This window comes from Macaca fascicularis, chromosome X, assembly GCF_037993035.2.
Source record: "Macaca fascicularis isolate 582-1 chromosome X, T2T-MFA8v1.1".
NCBI lineage: Eukaryota > Metazoa > Chordata > Mammalia > Primates > Cercopithecidae > Macaca > Macaca fascicularis.
The window spans coordinates 44359618-44374383 of record NC_088395.1 but is presented as its reverse complement, the minus strand read 5'-3'; the positions used below and the strand labels follow the sequence as shown (position 1 = coordinate 44374383).

At 40.5% G+C, this 14766-nt stretch overlaps 1 protein-coding gene and 1 pseudogene across 1 annotated transcript in view; both read left to right on the top strand.

Moving 5' to 3' along the window:
- Positions 1-14766, top strand: part of EFHC2 (EF-hand domain containing 2) — a 195737-nt gene that overhangs the window by 31171 nt on the left and 149800 nt on the right. The window lies entirely within an intron of this gene.
- On the top strand, positions 1415-2689 carry LOC102127502 (ribonucleoside-diphosphate reductase subunit M2 pseudogene; annotated as a pseudogene).

The following is a 14766-nucleotide window of genomic DNA, read 5'->3' as shown; positions in this document are numbered from 1 at the left end:
TAGAAAAATGCCTTCTCTTCTTTTCTCCATACTAACTAGTAATAAACCATAGTAATGATTCTCCATCCCTAAGGGCTAAAATGTGATATGGCAAGAAGAATAGTGAAAGGAAGCGATGCCATTATTAGACAAGAGCTGGAATTTTTTAATGTATATGTCTATACACATACACACACACACATACATATGGACATATTGGCAGTTAGAAAAGGGAATGTATTTGAATATTTTTTAAAAAGGCTAAGATCAAAGGAAAGAAAAGGCAACCAGCTATATGGATATGCTGTGTTGATCAGACAGCCCTGTATCCCAGCCCGATGTTCTGTTCTCCAGAAAGAACTAGTTATTAGATTATTTTAGATCCTGTAAGTGCAAGATAGTTCAGGACTAGATAAAGAATTGAAACCATAGCATGCTAAGTTTGCCAGGTGGTTTTTAGCAGCTTTCAACATGGATTGATTGGCAGTACTTTGATTCTAATTAAAATGTCCTCAAATTTGGTAGAATTGACACATCCCCATGTCATCTGTGATAGGGTAGATCAATTAGAGTGCACTTTTTTTTTTTGAAGCCAACAGTGATCTAACAGACCACAGGGAGGCTTCCTTCCTGGGAAACCATCTCTCCTTTCAACGTGGGCCAATATTCTTTTCTTTTCTTGGATTATTTTCAGTACCTGGCTCAGTGCTGGACCCAGAGCCCAAAAATAATTCTGGACTGACTGACTTGGGTGGATTATGCATAGTTTTCTGTTACTCTCAATCTTATAGGATGTTTACTTTGCATGGGCCAAAGAAAAGATTCTATTTTTACCTCATGTAAAAAAGAGGGTATTGACAATATTTTAAAACTAATCCACTACTGAATAAGTAACATAGGCCACAATGTATTAATATTAAACTATTCTCTTGCATTTCAAGTCAAAAAGTCATTTCATGTTTTTCTCAATATTTAATATATGCCTTTCAAGCCTATTTTGCAGGCCTTTAATTACTTATAAAGTTATGTAGAATATTTCGTGAATCCGGAATAATTTTAGCTTCAGACTACTTGAGAAAATGAAGAGCTTGCTCATTTCAGGTCTAACTAAATGCAACATAATTCTTTCAGTTATTTTGTTGGTCAACTTCTATTAAATATTCATTGAGCTTTAAATGAGACACTAAGACTGAAATATTTACGTGCTCTGATGAGACTGTGAACTACAGACTAGATCCTGGTTAATACCCCAAGCAAATTATAAAGCGCTTTCTACAATAGCGGTTCAACAAAAACAAGTCAACGCCTGTTAATCATTTTTTTTAAAAATGAGACATTTTCGGTGCACCCCGTCCCAGCCGCCCGGTCCAGGCCCCTCACTCTCCTTCGCTGCACCGCCACCGGGCTCTCCGTCCGCGTCCCGCTCGCGCACATCGCGGACCCGCAGCAGCTGCAGCTCTCGCGGCTGAAGGGGCTCAGCCTGGGCTACAAGGAGAACACGCCGCCGGCCCTGAGCGGGACCCGCGTCCTGGCCAGCAAGACCGCGAGGAGGATCTTCCAGGAGCCCGCGGAGCGGAAAACTAAAGCAGCCGCCCCCGGCGTGGAGGATGAGCCGCTGCTGAGAGAAAACCCCTGCCGTTTTGTCATCTTCCCCATCGAGTACCATGATATCTGGCAGATGTATAAGAAGGCGGAAGCTTCCTTCTGGACCGCCGAGGAGGTGGACCCGTCCAAGGACATTTGGCACTGGGAATTCCTGAAGCCCGAGGAGAGAGATTTTATATCCCATGTTCTGGTTTTCTTTGCGCAAGTGATGGCATAGTAAATGCAAACTTGGTGGAGCGATGTAGCCAAGAAGTTCAGGTGACAGAAGCCCGCTGTTTCTGTGGCTTCCAAATTGCCATGGAAAACATACATTCTGGAATGTATAGTTTCCTTATTGACACTTACATAAAAGATCCCAAAGAAAGGGAATTTCGCTTCAATGCCATTGAAACGATGCCTTGTGTCAAGAAGAAGGCAGATTGGGCCTTGCACTGGATTGGGGACAAAGCAGCTACCTATGGGGAACGTGTTGTAGTCTTTGCTGCAGCGGAAGGCATCTTTTCTGGTTATTTTGCATCGATATTCTGGCTCAAGAAACGAGGACTGATGCCTGGCCTCACCTTTTCCAATGAACTTATTAGTGGAGATGAGGGTTTACACTGTGATTTTGCTTGCCTGATGTTCAATCACCTGGTACACAAACCATTGGAGGAGAGAATAAGAGAAAGAATTATCAATGCTGTTCGGATAGAACAGGAATTCCTCACTGAGGCCTTGCCTGTGAAGCTCATTGGGATGAATTGCACTCTAATGAAGCAATACATTGAGTTTGTGGCAGACAGACATGCCAGAACTGGGTTTTAGCAAGGTTTTCAGAGTAGAGAACCCATTTGACTTTATGGAGAATATTTCACTGAAAGACGAACTTCTTTGAGAAGAGAGTAAAGGAGTATCAGAGGATGGGAGTGGTGTCGAATCCAACAGAGAATTCTTTTACCTTGGATGCTGACTTCTAAATGAACTGAAGATGTGCCCTTATTTTGCTGATTTTTTTTTCCCATCTCATAAAAAAATCAGCTGAAGTGTTATCAACTAGCCACACCATGAATTGTCCATCATGTTCATTAACAGCATCTTTAAAACTGTGTAGCTACCTCACAAACAGTCCTGTTTATTTATAATGCTGGTAGTATCACCTTTTGCCAGCAGGCCTGGCTGGCTGTGACTTACCATAGCAGTGACAATGGCAGTCTTGGCTTTAAAGTGAGGGCTGACCCTCTAGTGAGCTTGGCACAGCAGGATTAAACAATCATTTAACCAGCACAGGCAGTTGAAAGATGCAGCCTCCCTGCTTCAACACAGATTTTAATGTTTACTTAAATATAAAACTGGCACTTTACAAACAAATAAACATTGTTTGTACTCACAAGGCGATGATAGCTTGATTCATTTGGTTTCAACACCAAATACCAAGCATTCTCCTGACCACTAATGGGAGCCAATTCACAATTCACTAAGTGACTAAAGTAAGTTAAACTTGTGTAGACTAAGCATGTAATTTCTAAGTTTTATTTTAGTGAATTAAAATACTTGTTAACCAACTTTAAAGTCAGTCCTGTGTATAGATAGATATTAGTCTATTGGTGCCAGATAGAAGACAGGTCGTGTTTTTAACCTGTGGCTTGGGTAGTGTCCTGGGATTCTCTTCTCTGAGCAAAGTGTTGTGGGATAAAGAAATCTCTCAGGGCAAGGAGCTTCTTAAGTTAAATCACTAGAAATTTAGGCATGATCCGGGCCTTCATATGTGTGAGAAGCCATTTCATTTTATTTCTTACTGTATTTTCCCCAACTTCTAGTTGATAAGAAAAAAATCTTGAAGAGTTTTCATATGTGGGAGCTAAGGCAGTATTGTCAAATTTCAAGTCATCCTTAAACAAAATGACCCACCTAAGATCTTGCTCCTGTTAAGTGGTGAAATCAACTAGAGGTGGTTCCTACAAGTTGTTGTTTATTCTGGTTTTGTTTGTGTGTAAGTAGGTTGTGTGAGTTAATTCATTTATATTTACTATGTCTTTTAAATCAGAAATTTTTTATTATGTATGTCCTTTTAGATTTTGCCTGTAGTTCATACTTTAAAATAATCACCCAGTGTCTTATTCTAGCATTGTCTAAATCTGAGTATTATCTAGGGGAATCTTAAACTTCAGTAGGAAACCATGAGTTATTAATATGGTTTCCATTCAAATAATAAGTTCAGAGGGAAACAGATTTTTTTTTTTTTTTTAAGACTGAGTCTTGCTCTGTCGCCCAGGCTGGAGTGCAGTGGCGCGATTTTGGCTCACTGCAACCTCCACTTCCTGGGTTCAAGCAATTCTCCTGTCTCAGCCTCCCGAGTAACTGGGACTGCAGGTATGTGCCACCACACCCGGTTAATTTTTGTATTTTTAGTAGAGACGGAGTTTCACCATATTGGTCAGGCTGGTCTTGAACTCCTGACCTCAGGTGATCCACCCACTTCGGCCTCCCAAAGTGCTGGGATTACAGGCATGATAAACAAATATTCTTTATAGGGCTACTTAGAATTAATCTGCCTTTATGTTTGGGAGAAGAAAGCTGAGACATTGCATGAAAGATGATGAGAGATAAATGTTGATCTTTTGGCTCCATTTGTTAATTGTATTCACTATTTGAACATTGTCCTGTTCTATTGTTAAGTTTTCTTCATCATTTATGGTATAGTCAATTTTTAAATCTCTGTAATATACATTTTCCCATCTTTTAAGTTATTGTTACCTAAAGTTAATCTAGATTATATGGTCCTTATATTTGTACAACATTAAAATGAAGAAAGGCCAAAAAAAAAAAAAAAAAAAAAGAGAGAGATTTTCAACTTGTTGCCAGTTTTTCCAGTAGCTTTTAATCCTAGCAATATATCTAGCATTACGCTCTCAAATAATACAAAGTAAAAATAAAGGCGGTTCTTTGGAAAGTGTATTAAAATTAATATTTATAGTAGATGCTCTTTGTGCCCAGCCAGATCCATGCTGGGGTGGTGCTCCCCAACCCCCAGCTGTGACAAATGCTTTGACAAACAGCTCACACCTGTAACCCTCGCTGGAGCCTTGCTCTTGGCTGATGGGCGTTGCATCTCTCAGAGACACCTGGGAGGTTACACTGGCCCCTTTCCACCAAGAGGGGGCAGCTAATAACTGATTTATCAAGGGTAAAAAAAAAAACCAGCTTCCTTGCCTGAAGGAGGGATAATTCTTTGCTATGATTCCGGCTCCATAGCCCCTCGTGCATCAGGCCAAGGCTACACTTGACCTGAGAATGCATCCTTGCTTGCACGGCTCATTTCCCTTTCCTTTGCTGCTTCCCTCGCACTCTTACAGGTTTCTCCCAAGAGTCTGCCCTTAATAAATCACATGCACTAAAATCCCTGTTTTCAAGCTCTTCCTCTATGGAACCCAACCTAAGACAACATTCCAGGTTTTAATCCGTAATTCTGAAAGCAAAGACCAAAATGCCTTGCTCAAGTAGACTATCACATTACAAGCAGAGAAAAGGCCATTTGCAATCACGAAAAGGAGCCAGTATTTGTTATCCCGCATGGCCCCTGTGGCAGACACTTCTAGCTGTTTATCCTTTGTGCATTCTACCCTTCCTTCTTATGGGCAGAACAGTTTTATACAGGCTGGAATTGTGCCCACTTAAACGTGTTACCTCCCCAGGCTCCTTGCAGCTAGGGCTGGCCGCATGACTCACTTTTGGCCAATGATATATGCATTAAGGTTTATTGGGTGGGGCTCCTGGGAAAGTTACTATTTTTCTAATGAAAACAGGCTCAGCGGGTATGATTTCCTTGCCTTTTGCCCTCCTTTTGTTTTTCCTGTCTGGAACTAGTGTTACCGAACCAAACTGGGTCCATTTACCTGCATGCAAGGGAAAGCCGAACGCCAAAACACAAGGTTTTTTCAGCAAGAAAGGTTTATTGAGTTGATTGGCAAGGAGATAGGAGGAAACGCTCAAACCTGTCTCCTGGAGCTGGGGGCTGGGTCAGGTTTTATAAGCATAGTGTAACGAGGTGTGATCTGATTGCATCTTGCAATGAGGTGATGCTGGGAGGCATAATCTAACTGGATCCTGCTATGGGGTGACACCAGAGCGTGATCTCTTTGGTTCCTGGATCCTGCCATATGGGGTCCATTTCTTAATTCAGTCCCTGTTCCTTGGTCCAAGCACTTAGATTTCACCTGTGCACACTTGGTTCAACTGGTCATGCTCGGGTTGTATGACCTTCGACCCTGGGGTCCACGGCAACTGAAAAACAACTCACGATTTTGTTATATAAAAGTTGAACTAGACTAGTCTGGTTGCGGTTACACTAGGACATAATTCCTAGGGCACAGCAGCCATCTTGTGAGCATGACAGAGATAAAGGAAACCTAGGTCCTTGCTGGCATCATGGAGCCACTGTTTAAGGCAGAGGCTGCCTCTCTTCGGACTTGTAGTTATATGAGAAAAATCAAGCCATATTTCAGAGATTCTCAACCTAGCAAGGTATTTGGAAATATGTGGAGGTGTTTTGGGTTGTCACAATGATCAGGAGCAGGGCCGAACTAGGGTAAGGCAAGTGAGGCACTTGCCTTCGGTGCAACATTTAAGGGGTACTCCCACACTCAGCAATTAAGCTAGGTAATATTTTATTATTATCTAGTTATTATTAAGCTAGCATAATGTTTAAAAAAATCAAATTAATGCCAGAAATTCATGATGAACAAAATGCCAACATTTTAATTAAAGACAAGATCAGTTACTGTGCCATGGAAGTTATACTGGAGCCTGAGGCAAAAGGAAAAATCAGTAACACTGATCCAATCTTTTTTTTTTTTTTGAGACGGAGTCTTGCTCTGTCACCCAGGCTGGAGTGCAGTGGCCGGATCTCAGCTCACTGCAAGCTCCGCCTCCCGGGTTCATGCCATTCTCCTGCCTCAGCCTCCCGAGTAGCTGGGACTACAGGCGCCCGCCACCTCGCCCGGCTAGTTTTTTGTACTTTTTAGTAGAGACGGGGTTTCACCGTGTCAGCCAGGATGGTCTCGATCTCCTGACCTCGTGATCCGCCCGTCTCGGCCTCCCAAAGTGCTGGGATTACAGGCTTGAGCCACCGCGCCCGGCCTGATCCAATCTTTATTAAAAATTTGGCATTTTGATATTTTGTTCCTCCTGGATATTTTGCATTATTTTTGTTTTATTTTATTTTATTTTATTTTTTGAGGTGGAATCTTGCTCTGTTGCCCAGGCTGGAGTGCAGTGGCACGATCTTGGTTCGCTGCAACCTCCGCCTCCCAGGTTCAAGTGATTCTCCTGTCTCAGCCTCCCGAGTAGCTGGGACTTCAGGCGCCTACCACCACACCCAGCTAATTTTTGTATTTTTAGTAGAGACGGAGTTTTGCTATGTTGGCCAGGCTGGTCTTGAACTCCTGAACTCAGGTAATCCACCCCCCTCAGCCTCCGAAAGTGCTGGGATTACATTAATTTTCCTGGCTTGCATTAATTTTGATGTTTTAAATCACCTCACCCTAGGGCCAGCCCTGATCAGGAGGTGCTGCTACCATTGAGTATCCAGGGGCCAAGTGTATATTTTATATCCTGCAATGTGGGGAAGGCAACCCTACATTGGGGAATCATTGTTCTACCTCAAATGCCAATACTGTTTCCATTGAGAAACATAGTGTGTGTACTACTTGCTTAAAACCCCTAGCATCGGGAGAATTTCTAAAAGCAGGCAAGAGAATTTTGCTTAATACTGCATCCACCCTTCAAAGACTTAGTTATTTCATTGAATTCATTTAAATAAAAGCAGACTATGGTGGGACCAAGACAAAAACAAGACTACTCCATAATCATAACTGTCTGAACACAGAACACGAACACCGTCCAAGTCACAAAATGCGTCACTCACACCAGTTATTTCCAGTCATCATCCCAGTACCTCCATGAGTAAGAAGCAAATGTTGATGGTTGTCCTCACCGTATAAATGAAGAATCATTCTCAAGGAGAAATGGAGCAGGAACCATAGTCTGAGACTGGGTGTTGGTGGCACTGATTCTGGTTCTGGTCCCGCCATTAACTATACGTGTGATTGTGCCTTAGTCACTTTACCTCTCCGAGCCTCAGTTTCCTTAACTATAATGCAAGACTTGGCTAGCTGATCTGTAAGGCCCTTTTACCTCTGGCAATTTATGTCTAAGACTTGACTAAAGTCAAATTCAGCTTGTTTATCCTAGAACTGAGCCCAGACCCTGGATCTCATGGTCTAGGACTCTCTAATTACATCAGGCACCCACTACTTCATTATTAATTGAAATTTGGCATTTAGCAGTTTATGCTACACTGTGGTGGCTGTATAAGATCTATAGTTAGCTGCTTTTATAAAACGTTGGAATATTTAGAAATATACAAATGACTGAATGTTTTTATATGACTTTCGTCTGGATGTTAAGCCCCATTTACATAGACTCTACAATTTTGCTCTCATTTTTCATTTGTCAACAGCTCCTAGTTAGCCTAATTTGTTTGCTATTTCACAAATGACTCAATTATAGTAAGTGGCAAGATAAAAGTTGATCTTATGGGATATGCATACATTTAAAAATATTATTTCTTTTTTTCCATCTATTGTAAACATAATGATTATAATCAAAACTACTGACCGCACAATTGGAATTTTAATCACTTACATTAATTGACATCAAGTTTGTAATGAGCTGATTATTTATGTAGCACTGTGTGACTCTATGATTTGAACAATATAAAAATAGATTTTTAAAATATAATTTGGTCCCTTGGGTCATCTTGATTTTTTTTTTTTTTTTTGGATTAAACAAGCTAGTTTATTATTCATTTGCAGCAAGGGAAAAACACACCCTAAGCAACTGTGGGATGTCTAATGAAGCAGGTGTTAGAAAAGGCTTATTATAGGATTTGGGCTTGTGTTAAGTAATTGTGGGGAGTGATTAAGGAAGCAGGGCTTTGCTCGGGATTGGGTGCTATCAGGAAGTAGGGGTACTTCTACAACTGGGTATCTTAATAAATCTCATTATAGAGAGAACAGACTAGAGTGAGTCTATACCTATAATTGGGAGAGAAGCAGCTGTCACTTCTGTGAGCCAGGAGAGGGGGGTGTTTGACATTTTGTGGCTGGACAAGGTTCATTTTCTGTCTGTGTTTAGATGTGACTGTGGAGTGGTCTTGGTTTTGTCTTGATCCATCACGGTCACAGAGTGGCCTTGTCTGATGTTGGTGGTCTCTGAAATTATTCTTGTTCAGCAGGAGAACACCAAGGCCTAGCTGTGGGTGCCAGGCCAGCTTGTAGCAGCACGAAGACCAGCTGATGGTATAGGCCAGCTCCTGGATGTCAGGGGCTACTTTTCTCTTTCTTACCCAGTACTAGCTAGAATTTTTAATTTTCCTGCAGGGAGATTAAAGAATGATCAGGTACATTACAATTTCACTTGGTTAACAAAGAATAATACGTAAATACAGATTCTCGAAGTTTTGCCTAAAGCCAGTTAGGAATGTTACAAAATATAATCAGTATATATAAAAATAAAATATAATTAAGCTTTAAAAAAAAACTGGAAAATGCATTTAAACCTTTAAACCATACCTGAAATTTCAAATGGAAATCTTTCCATAGGTTTATATAATTTTTAGATTATCTGACTCCTGCTATTAGCATGTCATAAAAGACACCAACATGTATAATTATAAGACAATGTAATTGTAATACATTGCCATTTTAATCCCATGTTTTACATCACAATTACACAGATCTTCAGCTATTCAGTTTTAGAGAAGAAATAAAAAATCTTGCCTGAAATCAACCATGTCATGCCCCAAATTCTCAACTATGCATTCTGCATTTGTCACTAAGAATAAAACACTTAGTCTTTAAATTTATATTAAAGTGATAAAGTTTCCAAATTCATTATATTATGTGGGTTTCTTTAATCTTCTTTTGAAAATTCAAAAGGCACTTAATAAAAATAATCCCCAAGTCTGGAATAAATGTTTTTGGAATAAAAAGAATGAGAATCATAAATGAACCTTTTACTACAGAAGACAGTTCTTCCTCCCCTCTTTTCTAAAACCTAGAATGTAGCTATTTGACAACATTTTAAGGCCCTTCCCTCAGGCCAAAACTTTTTATCAGTAACTAGGCCTGTGGCTTATTCTGATTAGTCCAAAGTTAAAATTGTCTTTTTGAACTTAAACTTCTGTAGATACCACTACATCCCCATTAGAATGGCTATAATTTTAAGACTCTTACCACTCACTAAGTGTTGGTGAGCATGTGGAGAAACTAGAACCTTCATACATTCCTGCTAGGAATGTAAAATGGTGCTGCCATTTTGAAAGACAGTTTGACAGTTTCTTAAACATATACTTGCTGCATGACCCAGTAGTTCTACTCCTACGTATCCATCTAAAAGAAATTAAAACATGTTCACACAAAATCTTGCGTGTGAATGTTTATAGCATCATTATTCATAGTAGCCCCAAAACAGGGAACAACCCAAATGTCCCTTAAGTAATAATGGATAAACAAAATATGGTATATCCACATAATGAAAACTATTCAGCAACAAAGAAACCTAATGATATATGTTACAACATGGGCAAACCTCAAAAACATTACACTAAGTAAAAGAAACCAGACACAGAAGACTTCCTATTATATGATTCCATATATGTAAAATCCTAGAAAAGGCAAATACATAGGAGAAAGCAGATCAGCAGTTGGCTGGGGCTGATGGTGGGAGAGGGGACTTTTGTGGGGGGGTGATAGAAATGTTCTAAACTGGATTGTGGTGATGATTACACAGCTCTGTAAATTTACATAAAACCGTTGAACTGTATGCTTAAAAGTAGTCAATTTTATGGTGTATAAATTACAGCTTAAAATATTACTTTGTTTGGGTTGCCATTGTAACTGTCCAACTGGTTCACCATGCCTGCTGCCTAGACTGAGCCGATTTATCAAGATAGGGGAATTGCAATAGAGAAAGAGTTATTCACACAGAGCTGGCTGTTCGGGAGACCAGAGTTTTAATATTACTCAAATCAGTCTCCCACAAACCTCAAGAATCGAGATTTTTAAGTATAATTTGGTCAGGGTGGAGCGGGGAGGGGGTGGGTTGGAAAGTGGGGAGTGCTGATTGGTCAGGTTGGAAATCATAGGGAGTTGAAGCTGTCCTCTTGCACTGAGTTGTTCCTGGGTGGGGGCCACAAGACCAGATGAGCCAGTTTATCAATCTGGGTGGTGCCAACTGATCCATCGAAAACAGGGTCTGCAAAGTACCTCAAGCAATGATGTTAGTTTTTTTTTTTTTTTTGACAGAGTCTCACTCTATCGCTCATGCTGGAGGGCAGTGGCGCGATCTCGGCTCACTGCAATACTGCAATCTCCAACTCCCAGGTTCAAGCGATTCTCCTGCCTCAACCTCCCAAGTAGCTGGGACTACAGGCATGTGCCACCACACCCGGCTAATTTTGTGTATTTTCAGTATAGACGGGGTTTCGGTGTGTTGGCCAGGATGGTCTCGATCTCCTGACCTTGTGATCCGCCTGCCTCGGCCTCCCAAAGTGCTGGGATTATAGGTGTGAGCCACCGCACCTGGTGATGTTAGGTTTTATAATAATGATCTTATTTATCCCCAGGAGCAATTTGGGGAGGTTTAGAATCTTGCCGCCTCCAGCTATGTGACTTGTAAACCATAATTTATAATCTTGTGGCTAATTTGTTAGTTCTGCAAAGGCAGTCTAGTCCCTAGGCAGGAAAGGAGTTGTTTTGGGAAAGGGCTAGTATGTCTTTGTTTCAAAGCTAAACTATACACTAAGTTTCTCCTGAAGTTAGTTCGACCTATACCTCAGATTGAACAAGGACAGCTTGGAGGTTAGAAGCAAGATGGAGTTGGTTAGGTCAGAGCTCTTTCACTGTAATAATTTTCTCAATTATGATTTTTGTAAAGGCAGTTTCACCCTAACTAAATACTACAGACTGGATGGCTTAAACAGAAATTTGTTTTCTCACAGTTCTGGAGGCTGGAAGTCCAAGGTCAAGGTGCTGGCAGGGTTGGTTTCTCCTGAGACCTCTCTCCTTGTCTTACAGATGACTACCCTCTTGCTGCCTCATCCTCTGTGCACACTAATTATAGTTATTTTGAACATAAAATCCTTGTCATTTGTAAGATTTTAGTTCACAAATTAGGAAGAAACTGATAGTTACTATTTGACTTGTTGACTTAAATTTTAGGCTGATTTATATTTTGTTCTGAATTTTTAATCTATAGAAGTCATGGTTATTTATGTATTTTCCCCCTCTGAATTCAAACCAGCTACAAGCTTATTTGAAATATTAAAAAAAAAAAAATTCTTTACCTTCCTTGATTTTGCATTAGCAGGACTCTGCCCTATGGTAAACTCACTTTTTGTAACACTGATAGTGGGTGATAGCACAAATGCCATAGACCATATAATCTAGCTGTATTCTTAATACAATTTTTTTGGAGTAATTTTGGACTCACAAAAAGTCACAAAAATGGTACAGAGAGTTCCTGAATACCCTTTTCACAGCTTTCCCCGATGATAACATCTTATATAACCATAATGCCTTATCAAAACCAGGATTTTACCTTCTGCAACATGGTAAAACAAGAACAAAAATGCAGGAAATCAGCATTGGCATTGTGAACCCCAAAGTATCTGAGATGGGTCTCAATCAATTTAGAAAGTTTATTTTGCCAAGGTTAAGGATGTCCTGTGACACAGCCTGAGGAGGCCCTGATGACATGTGCCGAAGGTGGTTGGGGTACAGCTTGCTTTCATACATTTTAGTGAGACATAATACATCAATCAATATATGTAAGATATACATTGGTTTGATCTGGAAAGGCGGGCCAACACAAAGCTGGGGAGAGGCTTCCAAGTCACAGGCAGATCGAAAGATTTTCTGATTTGCCATTGGTTGAAGGAGTTATTATCAATATAAAGGAATGTCTGAGTTATGATAAGGGCTTGTGGAGACCAAGGTTTTATCATGCAGATGAAGCCCCCAGGAAGCAGGCTTCAGATGGAATAGACTGTAAATGTTTCTTATCAGACTTAAGGTCTGCGTTGATGATAATGCTGGTCAATTTTTCCTGAATTCCAAAAGGGATGTGGGTATAATAAGGAATATCTGGCTCCCCCTTCCAAGCATGGCCTGAAACTAGTTTTTCAGGCTAACTTTGGAATGTCCTTGGCCTAGAGGAGGGATCTGTTCAGATGACTGGGGGGCTTAGAATTTTATTTTTGGTTTACAGTATAATACTATTAACTAAACTGCAAACCTTATTTGGATTTCACCAGTTTTTAGATGCACTAACTTTTCCCCCCTTAGTTTAATAGTTCTGTGGCATCTTATCCCATATATAGATTCATGTAACCACCATCATGTTCAGGATACAGAATAACTGTATTCTTTAGGATTTTGCTGTTTGAGTCCTCATTTATTGAGGTAAACTTCATTTTAATTCTTAAAATCAATTTTATTGAGGTATAATTTATATGTAATAAATGAGTCTTTCTTTTTTTTTTTTTTTTTTTAAGACAGAGTCTCGCTCTGTTGCCCAGGCTGGAGTGCAATGGCACGGTCTCTGCTCACTGCAACCTCTCCCTGCTGGGTTCCTGCGATTCTCCTGCCTCAACCTCCCAAGTAGCTGGGATTACAGGTGCCCGCCAGCACTCCTGGCTAATTTTTGTATTTTTAGTAGAGACGGGGTTTCACCATGTTGGCCAGGCTGGTCTTGAACTGCTGACCTCAGGTGATCCGCCCACCTCAGCCTCCCAAAGCACTGGGATTACAGGCATGACCCACCATGTCTGGCCAAAATGAGCCTATTTTAAGTATACAATTCCATTAGTTGTGACAAATGTATGCATCTGTGTAACCACCACCCCAGACACCATCTAGAATGTCTCTGTTGCCTCAGGAGGTTCCCTTATTCCCCCATTTTGTTTAGCCCTTTCCCATTGTTCTGACTTCTATCACCATAGCTTAGTCTTTCATGTTCTTGGATTTCAGATAAACGGGATCTTATGGTGCGTCTGCCCTGGCGTCTAGCTTACTGTTTGAGATTTAAGATTTGAGGCATAGCTTTGACAATGTGTATATAAACAAAGTGTAGCAAATTCATGTAATAATCTACTATACCAGATTTCTGGGCATTTGACAGTCCTTTTTAGTCCTCTGGTTTTATAACCCTTTACTTTAAAACATTCTGGTTCCACTTTTTCAAATTACTCTCTAACCTCCTTCAGGGGTTTTAAAATACTTTAAGATGTTAATAACGCCACATTATTCAAAGGTATGAAGAAATGCTTATCTCCATTCTTTTTTCAATGTTGTCCCATTTCCTTTTCTTTTATTCTATCTCTCTCAATTTTCTTGTCCCTTCCCCTTCTGGTTTTTATTTTTATTTTTATTTTATTTTTTACCTTTTTTCTATTTTCTTTTCTCTTTTATTGGACTTCTTCTATCTCTTCATCCTCATTCTCTTTACTTTCATCAATTTTTATTCATCTTCTATTGTGAGTGCCCTATTTAGCTTTCTTCCCTTCCTTACTTTGTCTTCTCCTGTTTCTGGCCTTGCAGTTGCTGACTTCTCTTCTTAGGAGAGTATCATCATTGTTGTCATCATCATCATCGTCATCGATTTTTTTTTTTTGAGATGGAGTCTTGCTCTGTCGCCCAGGCTGGAGTGCAGTGACATGGTCTCAGCTCACTGCAACCTCCACCTCTTGGTTTCAAGTGATTCTTCTGCCTCAGCTTCCTGAGTAGATGGGATTACAGGTGCGCGCCACTACGCCCAGCTAATTTTTGTATTTTTTTTTTTTTAGTAGAGATGGGGTTTCACTATGTTGGTCAGGCTGGTCTGGAACTCCTGACCTCGTGATCCACCTGCCTCAGCCTCCCAAAGTGCTGGGATTACAGGCGAGAGCCACCGTGCCCAGCCCATCATTGATATTATTACTAGGGCCCTTCCCCTTCCCCTTTCCCCTAGGGCTGGACCCAGGGTATATATGTCTCTTCAAATGGAGTGTTGTCTGAAATTAACTCTGTGTGCAGTGTCTAGGGTATTCTTTGGAAACATGGCCTGTCTGCAATACCTCTTTAATGAGAGGCTGTTTGGTATAGT